The sequence below is a fragment of the Marmota marmota genome, unplaced genomic scaffold (genome assembly GCF_001458135.2).
Source record: "Marmota marmota marmota unplaced genomic scaffold, marMar, whole genome shotgun sequence".
Lineage (NCBI taxonomy): Eukaryota > Metazoa > Chordata > Mammalia > Rodentia > Sciuridae > Marmota > Marmota marmota.
The window spans coordinates 27,411,561-27,431,221 of NW_026000211.1; the positions used below are offsets into that span (position 1 = coordinate 27,411,561).

A 19,661-nucleotide genomic window follows, 5' to 3' on the forward strand; every position below is an offset into this window, starting at 1 on the left:
TAAATCAAGATGAAAATCTACCTGAGCCTCCCTTTCAAAGGAGATTCTTATTGTCCTCAAGACTTATTACCAAAATTGTGTCTAGAGCTATATAGCTAGAAAAATTTTAAGTGTATTCCAATATGGACAAGTGAAAAGTCCAGTCCAGGAAGAAACAGGCTATATCCCCCTCCCCCCCCAAAAAAAAATTGCAATATTTTCTTTCTTTCTTTCTTTCTTTCTTTCTTTCTTTCTTTCTTTCAGGGGAGGGGAATACCAGGCATTGAACCCAAGGGTGCTTAACCACTGAGCCACATCTCCAGCCATTTTTTTTTTTACTTAGGGTCTCTCTAAGTTGCTTAGGGCTTCACTAAGTTTCTAGGGCTGGCTTTGTCCTCATGATCCTCCTGCTTCAGTTACCTGAATCACAGAGATTACAGGCATGTACCACCATTCCAGGCTTATTTTTCTGAATATAATGGCAAAATCCTAGAAATATAGGTGATTATGGTACATGTAATATAATATATAATAAGGATATTAGGTCAAGGGGGGTGAAAAGTGACATTGTATCAGGCCAAGTTTATCAACATATATTTCTTCCAGATTTTACATAGTAAATTGAGCAGATGAAAGCTGTTCTAACAATATGTTTATTTTATTGGATTCAGTTGTGGCCCTCTTTCAATAAAGTTGGGTGAAAATTTTTCTGGTCTAGGGTAAAGAAAAGGATTATGGTTAGAAGAAGGTTAAAGTAGACTATCCTTGTGAAATCGGCCTATCTCTTACCCCATTGCATCTCTTTAGAGACCCCAGAAAACATCCCTTCACTCCTCCATGCACAACGTCTTCAGAGAGCTCTAGGGCAGCTATATAAAGCTAATGATGGCAAAGGGAGACGCTGTCATTGAAAAGGGATTCCTAGCTGGGCCACACAACTGTATGTCCAATGGCTCTCAAGGCTGAGACAGGAGGATCAAAAGTTCAAATCCAGCCTCAGCAAAAGCAAGGTGCTAAGCAACTCAGTGAGACCCTGTCTCTAAATAAAATACAAAATAGCTTGGGGTGTGGCTCAGTGATTGAGTTCAATCCCTGGTACCCAAAAAAAGAAAAAGAAAAGAAAAGGGATTTCTGATTTCAGTGGGTATCATAGGATCACAGAGTAGCAAAAGTCATTCACAACACTAACTTAAAAAAATAAGATTTCTTAATTATTATAAATGCAATGAGGAAGGATTAGTAATCAGAACTGACCTGCAGGAATTTTTGATGCTGGTTGCTTTATTTCTTAGAAATGAAATAGAACAGGAATGATACGCACAGGCAGACTTCTAAAGTATCTCTTAGCCATATAATGGGAAAACTCTGGTCTGATGGGAAGAAATTTGAAATATTAGGTTTCTCACCTACCTCCCGGCCTCAGCCAATTCCCAGACCTGGAATTCTTTGATTAAAAAGGAGACTGGATCCTTTTGAGAAAGGACCTTCCAACACTGCCACAATTATAGCCCATAAAAGTTTTGTAAGCCTTCCTGAAACATGCCTGCACACATTTAATAGAAGACCGTGCTCTGGACAAAATGGATACTAATCCTAGGAACACAAACATTTTGGACCACTGGTTAAACTGGGGAAAAATCTATATCACCAAGGTAATTGAGGGAGAAAGTGTATAGTGGGAAAAGGAAAGCTCTGTTCCATTTCTTTTCTTCCTTGCTTATGTATACAGGTAACATATTGTAAAGTAGCAGTCCATATAGCATCTCTCTTCAAGACAGGAAATCTGTTTTTCTACACCTTAGCCAAATGAATATGGTATGTTTGTGAATTCCATGCCTGATTCTCAACAGACTTTGTTTCCTTCTGCCCTCTCTCTGGAACTCTGCAACTGCCTTGGAGAAGAGCCTGTTGATTACCATCTGGAGAATGAGAAGCCACATGGAACAGGGACAGGTCATCCACCCTAGATCCAGATGCACAAAAATATCCAAAGACAGGTACAGCCATCCCAGTAGCCGAACTGTCTGTACACATGAATCGATCCGTCTAAGACCAAAGAAGTCACTAATTTTGTCATCCTTGATTTTAGCCCCATTCTTCATGTAAAGATCATTGATGTAAATGTGACTAATCAGTAAGAGAAGTTCCCATCATTCAGAAATAGGGCATGGTAAATACTAGGAAATGGAGTCTCCTCTTCATGGAGAAAGTATGCATGACTTCACTTGTGTAAAAGTGAGTTGGACTTTTCTGGGTGGAAGCATGACATCTTAACTGTTGTATGGAAATCAAAATATGTGTAGAGGAGTGTTTATGAGTGCTGAGTAGCCAAAAGATTTTTCAAATTACATTTCTCAGTTACCCTTGCCAACTGGCTTCCCTTTAGGTTCTACCTCCCGATACATGGAAAGAAGGGCAGAAGGGACTTCCTTCCTGTTTTTCCAGTCTTTCCCAATATTGCCCCAGAAACAGCAACTGGATCAGCCTCCATTGTTTGATGACACTTCCAGCATAGTGTGGTGGCACACTCTCTGAGGAATCAACACATTCTGGCAGTGGCTTCTCCCTTAGCAGAGAACCAGCCCTGCAGATCCCTCTTCTCAGCTCCTAGTTCTACTAACCCTTTGACTTCCCTTGGCCCAGCTATAGCAGCTGCTACTCCCAGCTTTTAATCTCTGTTATCTTTTGCTCTTCCAGGCATCCTACACCCAAGTTAGTTCCCTAAGTTTGAAATATCTAGGGTTGCTTCTATTTTTCTGACTAGACCCGAACTAATACAAAGCCAAACTGGAGGGTTTTGAGATCTGAAATAATTTGTCTTGCAGTTTGAGAATATCACCCTGTCTGCTGTGCTGTGTTGAAAGAAATGGAAAGGAGACACCAGTTAGGGGACTATTTTGGTAAAAAGACATAAAAGAGAGCTTTGTCCTGGATTGAAGAAGTAGTTAAATTCTGTATATATTTTAAAAATATTGATGATATCTATAGACAGACCAGGTGTGAACTTTGAGGTAAGAGGAAAAGCCAACAGTTATTTCTATGATAATAAGATAGGATCGGAAAGGATAGGATATGAACAGGATAGGAGAGTTTATTGTTATTGCTGGGCGATAATTAAGGTTAGTGATCATGAACTTAAAAGTAAAACCAATTAACATAACTGTGTGTTTATCTACAGACATGGTTCCATGATGGCTTTATTTATTAACATATTCCAAGCTGCTATAACAGACAAATCCTAAAATTGTACTGACCTAATCCAATAAAAATACGTTTCAGTAACATAAAATTTAATAATTAGTGGGACATGGTAAAGGTGTAATCCCAGGTCATACAATCCCATCTCTCAGTGACACTGGCTGGTAGAAGCTCAACCCTTGTTTTCCAAGGCCATATTGGTCATTGATATCCAGTTGGAAATTTGTGGAAAAGAAAAAAAATTGATTTTCAAGAAATTTTATATTTGTCTGGCATGAAAGTGGCATACATCATTTCTTCTTATATGTCATCTGCTAAAATTCAATGTCATGGAGGCATCTTAAGCCAACCGATGCTAGTAAATATTGTTTAGCTTTATAACCAGGAGGAAAGGCAAATAGTTTGATGAACTATTAGGCAATCCCCATGAAAAGGAGAGACATCTCTGTCCATGCAAGCAGAGAACTAGGTAAACAATTTAATCAGGGTTGTCATTTTTTCCAAAAGTACCAAGAAAGTAAAACCAAAGTGGTCCCAAACATATGCAAGGAATTATTATAATGACTGACCTTGAATTTAAACTGTATAAAGAATATATGGAAAGAGAAAGTGTGTTAGGATTGATGTACTGAGATTCCCAGAGTGGTGAAAGGATTGTTTAAGCTGTCATCCTAGTGAGCATTCGGCTGGCAAGGGAGGAGGTGTTGGTTGGAGAATGTGAGGTTTGAGATTGAAAACCTGGAAGCACTGCAGTGTTGGCCTTTACAAAGGTGAGAGCATGACCCTAAAAGTTAGTTTTCAAGATACTGTACAAGATCAATTGGGAGAGAGTCTGTGAAGGAATTTAGAGTCCAGGACATTGACAGGTGACCTGTGCAGATATTGAAAGGTTGAAGAGCATGATGGAGACCCAGGTGCCAAAATCTTTGAGGAATAAAGAAATGTGAAAAATAAGAGCAGTGGATGACTTGGAAAGAAATCTAGCAGATAGAAAGACATGATTCAGTGGTTGGTTATTGGCAGTGAAGATAAAGGAAACATCAAGAGTTAAGTTCAAGTTTCTCAATGCAAATGGTGGATAGCCAGATAGCCTCTTGGTTTACAGGAGAGAAGCACTCCTTAATAGTAACCATCTTTTTGTCTCTCATCTACAGAAAAGGAAACAATAATTGATTGACTTAAATTCCAGCTGAAATTGCAGATTCACCAATCCCTTCCTCACCATCTGACACAGCCCATAGTTTTAACAATTATCTTATTCTAACTTTTAATCTAAAGTCGTCAGCACTGCTCAGAGTAAAATAGGCCAAGGAACAAGAAATTGGTTTTTGAAATTAGTGGCATGGAATAATCATTGATGGCAGTAAAAGCTGTTTTGGCAGAGCACATATGCACACAGGACATAAGGCTGATAGAATATGTAAGGAGAGAGTGGGGAGATAAGATATACACACTGGGCTGGGGATGTGGCTCAAGCGGTAGCACGCTTGCCTGGCATGCGTGCGGCCCGGGTTCGATCCTCAGCACCACATACAAATAAAGATGTTGTGTTCTCAGAAAACTAAAAAATAAATATTAAAAAAAATTCTCTCTCTCTCTCTCTCTCTCTCTCTCTCTCTCTCTTTAAAAAAATAAGAAGATATACACACTTTGGATACTCAAGAAATCTGTCAAGATAAACAGAGAAAGAGAGAAAAGATGGTAGAGGGTAAAATTGGGGTCAAGAAAAGTTTTGTTTTTGTTAATGTTGTTTTGTCTTAAAGATGTAAAGAACTATTTAAATGCTTATAGGAAGGAAGTGCTGGAGAAAGAAGAATAGATTACCTGACATCGTGTGCTTCCTGGGAGAGTGAAAGGGATTGAATGAGGGGTATCAGTGGAAGGACTGGACTTATACATGGTGAGGGACAGTGTTTCTTCTCTTTGAAAAGGAGGGAAGGAAGTTAAGATAGATGAGGATTTCCTCTTACTAAGGGATTTAATGGTGTCTCATCTAGCACTTTCTATTTCTCTCTTTCAGGAAATAACTGACCTGAAAGATGGGTCTGGCATGGTATAAATTGAGGCCAAGAAAAGATATAGAATAAGTGTGAATAAGTGAGGCAAGTGAAAAAGAAATAGAGTAGGATATGCAGGTACTGTTAATGACCTAGATGACAATGGGTAATTATAACGTCACTCGGCCCTATTTGTTATTTCCAATCCAGGATTGTCCAGCTGCCCAAGACACAGAAAATGGATTCCTTCAGGATTTACTTTTGCTAAATGAATGCAATGAAAAGACCAAAGTATTGAAGTTTACAAGGAGGAAAAAAAGAATAACTGAAATAATGGAGCATTGGAATCTAAGCTGAAAATGAGGGCCGGAAAGATAAGAGGTGTCTGTGGTTATGTTTATGATTATGGCTCAATCAATTTAAGGTAAGACTAAGAAGAAGGTAGAGCATAAAGGGTCAAATGACTAAAGGCTCTGAAAAGGTGAAAGAATGGTCACCAGAGGATTAGCTGAAAAAAATATTCACTATAGATGCAGGACTTCAGATTTTATTAGTTTTAGGTGATGGAGAGCTGTGGTTTGTGGCCTTAATAATGGGTGTCAGAGTGAAGTAGAGAACACTGGAAAAGAGTGACTTAAAGTTCTGAATGGGCTGTCCATGACCTGGAAAACTTACAGGTCAAGAGGAGGAATCTCTGTGGGTGATGCGGGTGTCATGGTGTTCAATGAATGAGGTGAGCAATGGTGGAAGCCAACTGTAAGGCGTGGGAGAGAGTGATTGGACTGGAGAACCTTCCTTATGGACAGAGCAGAAGCAGAAGTCTGAGAGCTGCAATAAGAATTAAGAAAGGCAGGCACTGTAGTGATTGTCACTTTATATATGGTGATGACAGGAGGTAACAGCTACCTCTTAAGACCTACAGGTGACCCTGGGTTCTCAATAGAGTCAGGGTCCAGTTCTGGCATGGGTGGAAGGAATATAACGAATGAACAGAGCTTGTGGGGAAACTTCTGCATTGTAGAAGCAGGTCTTTTAGAGAACATATTAGTCTGAAAGAAAGAAGAAGAGGCATTGGGAGAAGTCTCAGGGAGGCAAACAGCATACTGCAGGTAGAAAATAGAATCTTCTGTTTTGTTTATTAGACCTTCTTAAGACTATTTTTCAAAGGGGTCACTGAGATTTGGGATATAGACTAAATGCAGAAGCAATCAAAGGTCTGGGAATTCTGAGTTTAGTCCTGAAAGTTTCTTTGAAGGAGGTGGAATTGAAGGACTGAAATGATAGATTACTCTTGGCTTACCCAACTTGAGGTGAGGTTGGTTTGGCCACCGAAGTCTTGGAGTAGAACCCACAGCTTTGAGTAGCATAATGGCCCTGTCTCTGCTGGCCCAGAGTTTATTCTTTGTCTAAATGTTTATTACTTTGGCTATAATCTGGCATGGCACTTATTTTTCTGTGATATATATATATATATATATATATATATATATATATATATATATATATATAGATATATAAAAAATATTTAAAAGATATATATTCTTTCTTAATTCCCACTGAAGCTCGTGTGTGTGTGTGTGTGTGTGTGTGTGTGTGTGTATAGAGAGAGAGAGAGAGAAATTACTCTTGGCTTATTATGAATAGAGAGAGATAGACTCTGGATTCCCAAAGTGTAAAAACAGAGTCTTGTTTTTTTCTTCTTAGTGCTTGGCTGAGTGCTTGCTCAGAAAAACTTTAATGCAGTGAATTTAAACACACACTATTTCCAATCCAAATTCACTGCACTACTATTCAATACTGCTTATCAATGCTGTACATTGCTTTGTTAGCTCATATTACTTCCAAAAAAATGTTACTGTCTAGATAAAGAGAGAGGTGGGGTAAGAACAAGAGGAAGAATGTGGAAGTGTTACTCACTGTGTAGGGATCAGTGATAAGAGGGAGGAAACCAATTAGCATTCTTCTCATTATCAGTTGTCTTCAACTGAGTTATGATGACCTGCAGAGAATTTCCCATAGACATAGTGAAAAACTAAATAAGTAAACATGAAATAAGCAGATTGCTTAACTGCGTTTGATATTTAAGTAATCAGTCTTACAGAATGATTTCGAGTGACTCACTGAACTCTAGTTTACTGTTAACAGCTGATGTTTTACCATAAGATACTCTCTTTCACGTACTTTTGATATATTTTGCACATAATATAGCAAAACTTTCATAAAATGAGACCCACTTCATCCACTATGTGAAAATTCAATTATAGCCTATGTTTTTCAATGATCCCTGGTTACATTACATCTTTGCTATTGAATGAAAACTTTCCCCCTCCATTTTCATAGAATTCTGAGCTTTCTTTATACTGAATGGATTATAATTCCTGACTATAAACTTTGTAGAAGATGTTGAAAAACAGTACACTCTGCATGGTTTCATTAGACATTATCAGATATAGCTCTTGCCAAATTCTGGCAAAAAAAAAAAATGTAATAGCTTTATAGGGAGAAGTAGAATAACATTTTCACAAAGTAAAGTTTAAAGAAGATCCCTAATATAATTATGCACATCTCTTTTCAACCACATATTACTCTGTTAAGGTTAATCAGTACTGTAATAAAAGTTTTATAATCATCATTTATCAAGTACCTACTGTGTGTTGGGTGCTTGAAAGTATCCCATATAAACTAAAAACAATCATAAAAGTTTTAGTTACAGGTCACAATTTACAGATGCTATAAATGTTTGGAAGAGCCCAACTATCTGCAATCACAAGGTCTTTAAGAGACTCTTACGATTAACTTCCAACCCATGCTCTGTTGCTATAGGACATTTCCTTCCATCTTATGCCATATTTACCAACATTTTTCTTAGGAAACAGATGTACACACATCTTACACACAAGGCAATGAGTACTGGTCAGGACAGAGAAGAAATCAGACCCAAATGAATGATCCAAAAGAAAAAAATTAATATTTAAGATTAAAATTTAGTTTTTGATTCCATGTTGAGATTTTTGTTTATTTTTAGGGAGCAGGGCACTGTATTTTCTGTAGAGAGATTCTTCATTTGTTGTAGTTTTATATTATAGGTATACATTTTAAAATAAAATTAAATAGTAAAACGATGTTTCATTCAAATTAGAAGTGGTACTTTATCCTCAGAATAAGTTCACTAAAACCAGAAAATTCTATCAATGGGTAGGATTAGATTATATTTCTCCACTCAAAAAAAATGCCATAAATTTAATGGTGGCCAAGATTTGTCTAATTAATTACAGTGCCAGTTACTCACAACCACATATTTAACCTTGGAACAAGGCAGGCATGTTCTCTTTTGAGTCATCTTAAAAATCCTTGGTAAATTATTGATGGTCCCTTCCCTGCAATTCCAAAAATCAGAGAACCTTTAGAATCTGAAGTTGGGTAAGTTGATACTAGCACTTATTTGACTGAAAACATACCCTGAACTGACATGAGATTATATATGGTCTCAATTTCTTTGTATGAATTGTCACGTGTTTTCAGAATGAATATTAATATTTTCATTAAGTAATGCCACAGGTGGTGTGTAATATATAGTACATGCCCTACATGACTATTCCCATAACAAGCACTTCTGAATACTAAAGCACCTCTGGCCCCAAGTGTTTTATAAAATCAATTTTGAAAATGCTTGTCTTTCATTTCTTAGTTCTATTGTAGTTATACAAAAGCTATCATATGATTATATAGTGAAATTTCACTGAGTCAATATATTTAAAATTAATTTGAAATAAGGGGACATATTTAATAATTAATGTATTAACATTAAATAATCTGAATTCCAGGGCATCTACTCTTGGTAGAGACAAACATAGTCTTTTTTCTTTCATACTGTACAGTCATAAGATTTCAACAATCAAGGCAGAGGGCATTTCCTTCCCACCAAAATGTTTCTTCAAGCCCTTTTGCAGTTAATCCCCTTTCCATCCTTAACAGGGGAAGTATTTCTGCCACCATAGAATGGAATCATATAACATGTAGTCTTTTTGGTCTGGCTTCTTTAGATCAGCAAGATGATCTTGAGATTTATCCATCTTGGTGAGTATTTCAGTAGTTTGTTTCCTTTTATTGTTGAGTAGTACTCCATTGTATAAATATTTCACAATGTATTTACTTATCATGGACATTTTGGTTATTTCCACCTTGAGGTCATTAGGAGTAAATTTGCTATAAACATACATGCATGAGTCTTTTTGTGGACACACATTTTCTTTTTTTTCTTGGGTAAATACCTAGAAAAGACTTAAAAGAGAATTACTTGGTCCACTTTTTAAAGGCATATTTAACTATAAGAAATTGCCAAATTATTTTCCAATTGTTTTATCATTTTATATCCCCAGTAACAGTGTATGAAAGTTCCAGTTGCGACATGCAGATGATACTGTCAGGTTTTCATTTCTAAATTGTAGCTAATCTAATAGACATATAGTAGCATCTGATAGTGTTTTAAATTTGCATTTCCTTGATGACTAAAGAAGTTCAGCATCTGTTTCTGAGCTTATTAGCCATTTGTACATCTGTTTTGTGAGGTGCTTGTTCAAATTATTATTATTATTTTGGTCTTGTTATTGTTGAGGAATTTCTTACTGTATTCTGAATCTAAATCCTTTAGCAGATTATGTGTTGTGAATATTGCTTTCAGCCTGAGACTTGACTGTTTTTTTTGTTTTGTTTTTTAGTAGTGTCATTAGCAGAGCAAAATTTTTACTTTTACTTGATTCCATTTTAAAAAGTTCTTTTGCGGGACCCATATTGTTTTTGTCATAAGAATCCTTATTTACTCTAATGCCTCAAAGATTTTCTTAAATTTTAACTGTTCAGAAATGAAACTGTCCTGTGAAATATTGAGCACCTTTTTCTTCTTTATTGAGGGGGAAGTTAGGCCAACTATATGTTAAATTGTGTCTTAGTGAGTATTTTTTAAAACAGTTCCTGAGATTTTTCTATGAAAAAAAAAGGTATACTAGATATTTTTTTTTCTAAATTACATAGTTGAATCAGCACATACTCCTCAGAAAATATACCCTCCATTAGTAAGAATAAATATAGTCCAAGAGCAAATCTAAGTGCCTTACGAAAAATATTTATAAGAACCATCCTTCTAAAGATGTCCTAGGCACCAGAAGATCATTCTTGATGGAACAAAAAGGCTCTATGAAAATGTAGCACCCACCTGGGCCGTAGATAATGGCAGAATAAGGGCAAAAAGGCAGCATCCCGTGCAGCATGGTATAAAAAGGTACATGGAGGCCTATTTCTTAAAAGTAGGGATTTTAGGCAACAGTGGGCTCTGCAGCTTGGCTGGAGATTAGCTCCATTTTAGGATCATAGTGAGGCCTATGACTGCAAAGGTAGCTTAGAAGAGTATTAACTGTTGTATTAACTGTGATGTGAAGTGCTCACTAGATTTTTCCTGGAAGAACACCCATTGATGATTTCAAACAGAGAAAGAGTAGAGTCAATCAGGTGCTTTAGAAAGGCTATTGGCAGTGCCTTGGTGAGCATGGTTCAAGAGGTGAAGACAGACACCTATTGGGATTCAGAGGGAGCAGACTTCACTTCCTCTTCTTCAGTCGTGCACATCCTGTCTCTGCATCATGATTGTCAGTCTTTTGTGAAGGTGAGTTTGTGATTTATTCCTCTTTTAATATTCTCCAACCTCTAGAGTAAACCACAATATCAGCAATATTGATTGATACTCTGCTGTCTGAAGAGGTATACAAGGACGACAAAGAGAGATCAGAAATTGCCAGTTCAGGGGAAATACGAATCCTAGATTCATTCTTAGAATTGGCTTTCAGAACATCGTATCACATCATATCAGAATATTACTACGTCGAGGTGAATTTTGTTTTCCATCCTGTGAACACAGGATGGAATTTTTTTTTTCTCCCAAAGGCTCTCAAGTGTACTTCCACTGGCTACAAAATAGGAAGTTTAAAGAAAATGATTCTATGGTCCCTTTCATCTCTGAACTTCTAAACATTGTTACAAGCCCAATATCTTATATCTTTGGTAGGTATCATTGAATGTGAGATTGCATAGGTGTTTTAAAAGTTGTTTTAAAAAGTATTCTTAGTTTGGTAGGGTGGCATAGGCCTGTAATCTCAGCAGCTCAGGAGGCTGAGGCAGGAGGATCAAGAGTTCAAAATCGGCCTCAGCAATGGTGAAGCAATGAGCAACTCAGGGAGACCCTGTCTCTAAATAAAATACAAACTAGGGCTGGGGATATGGCTCAGTGGTCAAATGCCCCTGAGTTCAATCCCCAGTACCCTGTCCCCCCAAAAAAAGTAGTCCTAAAAAATGCTATCCCAATGTTAACATTTAGAATGAAAAACATAGTAAATGTAGAATTGACAGGTTATTGGTTATTTGATAATGGAGCCTTCATATAATTAAGGTTACTTTTTAGTTTTTATTACATTACATATTGATTTAATGTAATATGGTTGTATTATGATACAGATTCTAATTATTCATATTTCTTTTCCTGAATCCATACCTATATCTTGCTCATGGGGTTTGGAAGATGGTGCTTATCACACGTTATTTTCCACTGAAATCTCCTACCCACCAACATGAAGGAGGAGGGAAGAAGGAAAGGAAAAACAAACAAAAATAAGAAATAAAACCCAGATAGCTGGTCCATACAGTGTTTTTGGATTTCGAAGGAAAAATCACAAAAGTAAAGAGAACCCCATTGTAACTCCTGAAAACCAGAAGAAAACTATAGATTCATTCACTGTTCTGCATGTTACTCTCCTCTAGGCCCTGAGAATTACATCCTCAGTTTGGTTAATGAAATAACTTTGCTAGGAATTTATATTTTATTTATAATACACATAAAATAATGAAATTTTAATATTTAACTCCTTTTCATATTTCTGAATATTATTCCCCAAAGTTATATTGATGTTTATTAATTTAACAGAACAAATTAGATTGTGTGTTACATAAAATAGCAGGCAAATTGGTTGCTTAATGAGTTACAAAAGTTAACTTGTATCTTAATAAATCCTAAACTTTCAATATTTCTAGCATTTTATTTTGCATTTTAAATAGAAATGGAAATAAGAGGCTCTCCAGAGAAAAATCCTGTGCAAGCAAAATGTGTTCCAGCAAGACTCGTGAAAGCACTTGATACTGTTATCTACTAAGAGAGCGAATGAAATTATCACTTGATAAAGCCCAAAGAAAACTTGATGGTTTCAGATAAAACGAGTGATCTTCGCAAAGGAAAAGTACTTCACAGAAGCCGGAAATTGGGACACCAAAGGGAGGAAGCTGGTACTAGAATATTTCACTTAATGACTGCATGACAAGTCCATCACAGGTCATTATTTATAGGTCATTTTCCTGTCAATTGTAGGAATCCTGGCCTTAATCATTTGTGTCAACACACACTTCCGTATAAAAACTTCCAACATGATACAGATAATTCTGAGAAACACGATATGTGTTCTGACAATTCTGTTCTTTCCTTTTGACTCTGAATTTGCCAAGATATTTCCTGTTAACTCCTTGGCATAAGTGTTTTTAAGTGTCTGTTACTGATGCCAGCACGGGGTGTCATGCTGGGAAAATCCACTTTTTGGAAGGAAAATTACAAAGCATTGTGGTCAGCATTAAATTTAAAGGGACATTCCTACTATTGAATACATTTTCACATTTTTATTATTTTAGACGGTCTTTTTCCTTATTTTTTTTTCTTTTGGTGAGACTTTGGTTTCCCATTGGGGATTATTTCATGTGCAAAAGAGATCAGAATTATTGTACCTCTATGTGCTATGAACTTTCTACAGGAAGAATAGAGATTTCTCAAAGAAAAAAAAAATCTGTATGATCAAGGTTAGCTAATACTCTAAAAAGTAAGTGCATTTCCAGAGGATATTAGCTGTGATGGATATTCAGAAACTGCTCCCGCAGCTAATACAAAATTCCTTTTCTAGTTATTAATTTGTTCCATCTCAAAGTTGCCAATTTTCAAACAAAACCATAGAACATAATCTATGAAAAATTTGTCAAATTTATTTTTCTAAGTTAAAACCACTTGAATTGAAAGTCCATTTCCCAATAAAGATTTTTTGTTTTTATTTTTGAAACACATAAGAAAGAAATAAGAGTGCTTTCTGGCTTCTGTCCCACATGTCTGGATTGGGATTTAGGGAGGTGCAGAAGGCGGAAATTACAATTTGTTATTCAAAATTACTTCTTCAGGATGAATCAGATTGAAATTTTCTGATCAAAATAATATTTTCTCACAGAGATATTACTAAGATTACAAGAGATTCTGTCTCTTAGAAGAGTCTAGAATTCAAATTAATGTAATAGTTCACAAATAAAATAAGGTATAAAAAAACATATGGAAAAGAATTATTTGTAAATCAATATATTTTAAAAAAGAAGAGAATCCTCACTTGCACGAGGTGAAAGGGAGAAAATGGCAAAGGGGTTTAAGGATAGGGAATAAATATTTCTATAATTTAATTTTATGATTTATGAAAACAGAAATAGTCAACCAGTAAGATAAGAAATTAATTTTATAAAGCTGTAATTTAATTATTTCTAAAGACTCCCCCATTAACATTCTAAAAAAAACCTTTCAATCAAACAATCAGTAAGGATTCATCATCAAATAATCAGAAGATACATTTTTGACACAGGATTCAAGTGGAGATTTATAATTCAGCCCAATAATGGATTGATTGATCAGTAATACTGAATGTTTTCACTGGTATCAGTACTGTGAAAACTTCTCTGACAATTCCATAACTTTGGGAAAAGAGTCTTAAAATATCAGAATAAGAATTCAAACATATTAAACATACTGAGCACACACTAAAAATAAGCACCATACTGTGTGAGAAGTACATGAATGCTCAAAAATGAATGGACTAATTTTAGACTAGATTGGCATAGATAGCAAAAAGAATCAAGATTTATGGAAGAATCCATACTGTTAAAATGTTCATCCTACCCAAAGTCATCTACATATTTAATTTGATCCGTAACAAAATATAATGACATTCTTTACAGACTAGAAAAAACAATCTTGAAATTCTATGGAACCACACACACACATACACACTCACACACACGCACACACACGCACACACACACATACACAACACACACACACATACACACACACAAATACACAACACACACACACATTCTCTCTCTCTCTCTCTCTCTCTCTCTCTCTCACACACACACACACACACACACACACACACACACACACCCCAAACAGCAAATGCAATCTTGAGCAAAAAAGAACAAAGCAGGAGTCATAATGTTACTGGACTTCAAAATAACCCCAAAGCTGTAATAAAAACAGCATGGTACTGGTGTCAAAACAGACATAGGTGCTGAGAACAAGCACTGGAGAAAGGACAGTCTTTCCAATGAATGATGCTGGGAAAATCAGATATCCATATGCAGGGGAATGAAACTAGACCCTGGTTTCTCACCAGTTATAAAAACCAGCTCCAAATGGGTTGAAGACATAGATGTAGGACCCGAAACTATGAAACCACTAGAAGAAAACACAAGAGAAATGCTTTAGGATGTTGGGATGGGCAAGAAATTTTTGAACAAGATGGCAAAAACACTGGAAAAAAAGAACCAAAATAAACAGTTATATCCAACTAAAAAAGTTTCTACACATCAAAGGACTACACAACAGAGTGAAAAGCCAGTCCACAGAATGAGAGAAAATATTTTCACACTGTATATCTGGTAAGAGGTATATCCAGAGTACAAAAGGAACTCAAAAAAATTCAATAGCAAACCAGGTATGGTGGTGTATACCTATAATTCCAGCAACTTGGGAGGCTGAGGCAGGAGGATACAAGTTTGAGGTCAACCTCAGCAATTTAGTAAGACCCACAGCAATTTAGCAAGACCCTATTTTAAAATTAAAAGTAAAAAGGACTGGGGATATAGTTCATGGTAAAGCACCCCTGTGTTCAATCCCCAGTACCAAAAATAAAATTGTAAAAACCTCAAAAGCAAAAAAAGAAGAATTTAATTAAAAAAAGAGGCACAAGATCTAAATAAATATTTCCCCAAAGAAGACATACAAATGGACAACAGATATGTGAAAAAAAATGATGATAAATGAAAATTAAAACCAGTGGGTGATCACCACACTTCAGTAAGAATGGTTATTAACAAAAAGACAAAAGATAATAAGTGCTTGTGAGGATATGGAATAAAGGATTCCTTATACACTACTAATAGGAATGTAAATTAGTACATCCATTATGTAAAACACTATGGAAACTCCTCAAAAACTCAAAAATAGACCTACCATACACTCCAGCAATCCTCCTAATGGAAATCTATCCAAAGTAAATGAAGTCAGTAATAGTCATGTTCCCATAGTGATTATAGCACTATTCACAACAGCCAAGCAATGGAAACAACCTAAGTGCCCGTCAATTGATGAATGGATAAAGAAAATGCATCACCTACATACAATGAGATACTACTATTCAGTCACAAAAGAATGAATTCCTATCACTTGGGACATGGATGAACCTGGAGAACATTATATTAAATGAAATAAGTCAGGTACAAGAAAGGCAAGTACCACAGCATCTCACTCACGTGGCATCTAAAGAAGTTAATCTCAGAAACTGAGAGTGGAATGATAATGAAGCCTGAGAAGGGTGGGGCTTAGGGACGAAGGAGAGAGGTTGATTGGTGTGCACCAAGTTACAGTTAGATAGGACTAAGAAATTCTGGTGTGCTGTTTTATAATAGGATGACTATAGATACCATAGTTCACTGTATATTTCTAAAAGTTTGAAAAAAAGATTTTCAATATTTCATGTAAAGAAATATTTGAGAAGATAAACATGTTCCACCTGATTAAAACATTGCACAATGTATGCATGTATTGAAACATCACGTAGCATCCCATAAATAGGCACAATGTTTTTGTTTTTATGTGTCAATCAAAAAATTTAAATTTTTAAAAATCAAATAAATACAAGTTAAAGATAGGAGAAGAAAAGATTAAAAAAAAAAGAAGTTATGATTAGGTTTAAACTAAAACTTACCTGAAAAAGTGGATCTCCACTCACAGTGTCACCTTCCCTCAAAACCACACCCTAAAGAGCTTTTCTTTTATCAAAACTAGAGGGTAGGAGGATGCAGGCAAGAACTGTCTCCCTGCCATTAAGATGTCTTTTTGCTACACTCCCCCTAGGCACTCAATGACTCTGATATGATACCTTAACATCATTTGAATTTGCAAACCTCTCATTAGGGATGCTCTTCCTGGTGACCTACACAGGCAGAGGAGTTTAGGGGACTATTAAGCACAAAGCCCACCCTCACTTGTGGTCCAGATAATGTGGGTGTGTTCATTTCATATTGCTGCTATAACGCATGACGACAAACTGAGTGGCTTTAAACAACACAAATTTATTCTCTTGAAGCTCTGGAGGTCAGAAGGTGAAAGTGAGTCTTAGCTTAAAAAAAAAAATCAAGGTGAGTGCACAGTCAGGGAAAATCCATTTCTTGCCTTTCCTAGCTTGTATAAGCAGCTGGCTTTCCTTGGCTCATGACCACATCTCTGACCTTTGTTTATCTTGTCTCATCACTCTCTTCTGACTTCTTAGGATTCTTGTGATTGCATCCTATCTGGATAATCAAGGATAACTTCCCATCTCAAGGGAGATGAAAGGAATCTTCTACCATGTAAGGTAACACATTCACCATTTCCAGGTAACAGAACATGAAAATCCTCAGGGGAGCATTGTTCTATCCACCACAGTAGGTGAATATATATTGTCCCTTGTAGGTTACCTTGAGGTGAAGATTAATTAGATATTTGTGTGTATGAGAGAGACTCTTGCTCTTGAGGAAGAAGAAAGTAAAGAATCTCTGCTATGATTTGATTTAAGTTCTTTCAGTCTGCTTAAAGACAGTACTTCATCAGGCACACCATGCCCCAAAATCTCTGACCAAGGCTAATTCGAACATTTATTTTTGCAACTAGCTCTAACTCTGAATGTCCCTAAGACATCGCATTTAACATTTAAATAAAATGTTAAAGCAGACCTGACATTTTATAAAACAAAAATCAAGGAACTCCCAGGTTGGTTAACTGAACATCTCGACAGATCTTTGTATTTTTAAACAAATGTAAATCAATAAGTTCTCCCACATACAAATGACAGGACAGTTTCTACAATTACTTTTAAAATTACCTTGAAAATATTAGGTTTGAATACTTCTGCACTTTACTGTAATAACAGACAAGGGTTCACTTTCAAAGTGCTTTGTACCATTGAGAAAGAGAACAATGATGTCAGTATTCACAAAGAAAAGGCATCCAGTGGGCTCTGAATTATATATTAACTGCTGACTTTAGTTTAAAGAGTCACAATTAATGTGCTCCAAATAAAAGGAAAGCTTCAAAAGAACTCATTTAAACTTGTTAATAATAAGAACAAAACTCAAGTGCTGCCCTTCTTGGTATTATCAGAATTTAGATTAACCTCTCCAGAGGAAGTGGTGGAAACAGGTAAAATAAATGTTCCCAAAGAAAGAATGACTCATTTGGAAGTTTATAATTAAAATCCGGCCAAGGCCTATAAAACACCCTTACCAAAGTAAGCCAGAGAGCAGACACTTTCTTCAGAGAAAGACACCGCACAACCTAGCTATGTGCCAGGCATCCTTTCTTCAAAATATGATAAATATAACTGCCTTTCATTCACAAAAACTTTAAGAATGGTTCCTAGTTCTGCTTATGATAAAAGGAAAGCAAATCTACTGCAACAGATGGCAACAGATTCATTGATGCTATCACATGGTCTTATATTTTTATATTTATAAAAATGTAAATATTATATTTAATGAAGTCAATAAATAAATAAATATTTAATAAATTTAATAAATATTTAATAAATTTCTGCATCATTTGTTAATTCAGCAAATAATTACTGAGGACTGTATGCCCACTGGGCAGCATTCTAGATACTAGAGAGAGAAATAAGAGACAGAGAACCCACATTCCCATAGCTTACACTAAGCAGGGATTCTGAGAGTAATACCTAAATGAAAATTAATTCCTCAAGAACCAGTTAATAGTGAAATCACCATCTCATAAGAAGTTACTATGTGCTCAATGAAAAAATATTTTATCAACCGAGCACTTTAGGGTGTGATGGATGGAGTGGAAAAGTCTTTGGTAGAGTAGTCTGGAAAGTCGTATCTGTACAGAGACCGAAAAGGAGTAAACCCACCAGCCACATGAAGATCAAGCAGAGGAAGGATAATGCAGGAAACAAGAGTAGGAAAAAGGAGACAAGGTTGAGATTGTTTCAATGAAAAGGCATTCATACCTTGGAGTAGGAGAAGGTGTTGGAGCAAGAGGAGGGATTGAAGTTTCTGAAAATAGTTCCTCCAAGTCTCTTTTTCTTGGGAAAAACGTATGAAAGGGAAGTTAAAGGAACACCACAATCCATATCAGTGCTTTCTAGGTCTCAATTTCTCCTTCCTCTTGTGTCTGCTCCAGACACTGCTTGCTGATAGTCTTCGTAGCTAACCCGATGGTGTGACATGGACCTTCCTCCCTGAGTTATCTTAGCCTCTAGTCTTCACGCTGTTCTCAGGCCAAGTTGTAATACATACATATATCTACCATCAAAACTGAGCAAGGAGTGCCCAGATGGATCACCAAGTGCTGAGCATGTTCCTCTCTGCCTAGATTGTGCACCAGTAGCTGTATCTCCTCTTGAGAACTATCTCTGCCAGGATGGAAGCTCCTCCTCTTTCCTACTGGCCCCTTGGCCTTGAAGATCCTGAAGTGCCTAGGAAGCAGCACAGCCTTAAATTCAGTGGGCTGCATTCCCCTTTGAGAAACATGTCATCTGCCCCCACATAGCTCAAAAGATTCAAAGAAAAGAAGTGCTCATTTTCCAAGAGGATAACAGAGAACGATGGCTCCAAGACCCACCTATTTTGTGTACTAGGGACATAGCATTTTGTATGACAAATCATAGATTTAGAGTGTATGTCACATCCTAATGATTAGGTTGGTGGGTCACCAACTTGGTGCCTCATCTATGTTTTCTACAATTTTTTTGATCACTCTCTCAGACCTTAATCTTCTGTGGAATATGGTATGGGATTCAATCACCAGATTCCGTGGACATGTGCCCACTGCCTCACTTTCTTTGCTTAAAGTGGTTGTGTTAGTCAACTTTTTTTTACTGTGACCAAAATATCCAACAAAAACAACTTAGAAGAGGAAGAGTTTATTTTGGGCCCATGGTTTTAGAGGGTCTGGACCTAAGGTATAGCAGAGCATTATGGCAATAGGCATGGCAGAGGAAAGCTACTCACCTCCTGGTAACCAGGAAGAAGAGAGACAGAAGAGCCAAGGACAAAATATATTATAATCCCAAGGCACAAGTACAGTGACTC

General features: G+C 36.4%; 1 long non-coding RNA gene across 1 annotated transcript; it reads left to right on the forward strand.

Moving 5' to 3' along the window:
• Positions 1–378: 378 nt before the first annotated feature.
• On the forward strand, positions 379–11,380 carry LOC125612837. The gene is made up of 4 exons (XR_007343317.1): positions 379–1,976; positions 5,385–5,598; positions 9,218–9,251; positions 10,610–11,380. It is a non-coding gene; the product is annotated as an uncharacterized LOC125612837 (long non-coding RNA).
• Positions 11,381–19,661: the final 8,281 nt, after the last annotated feature.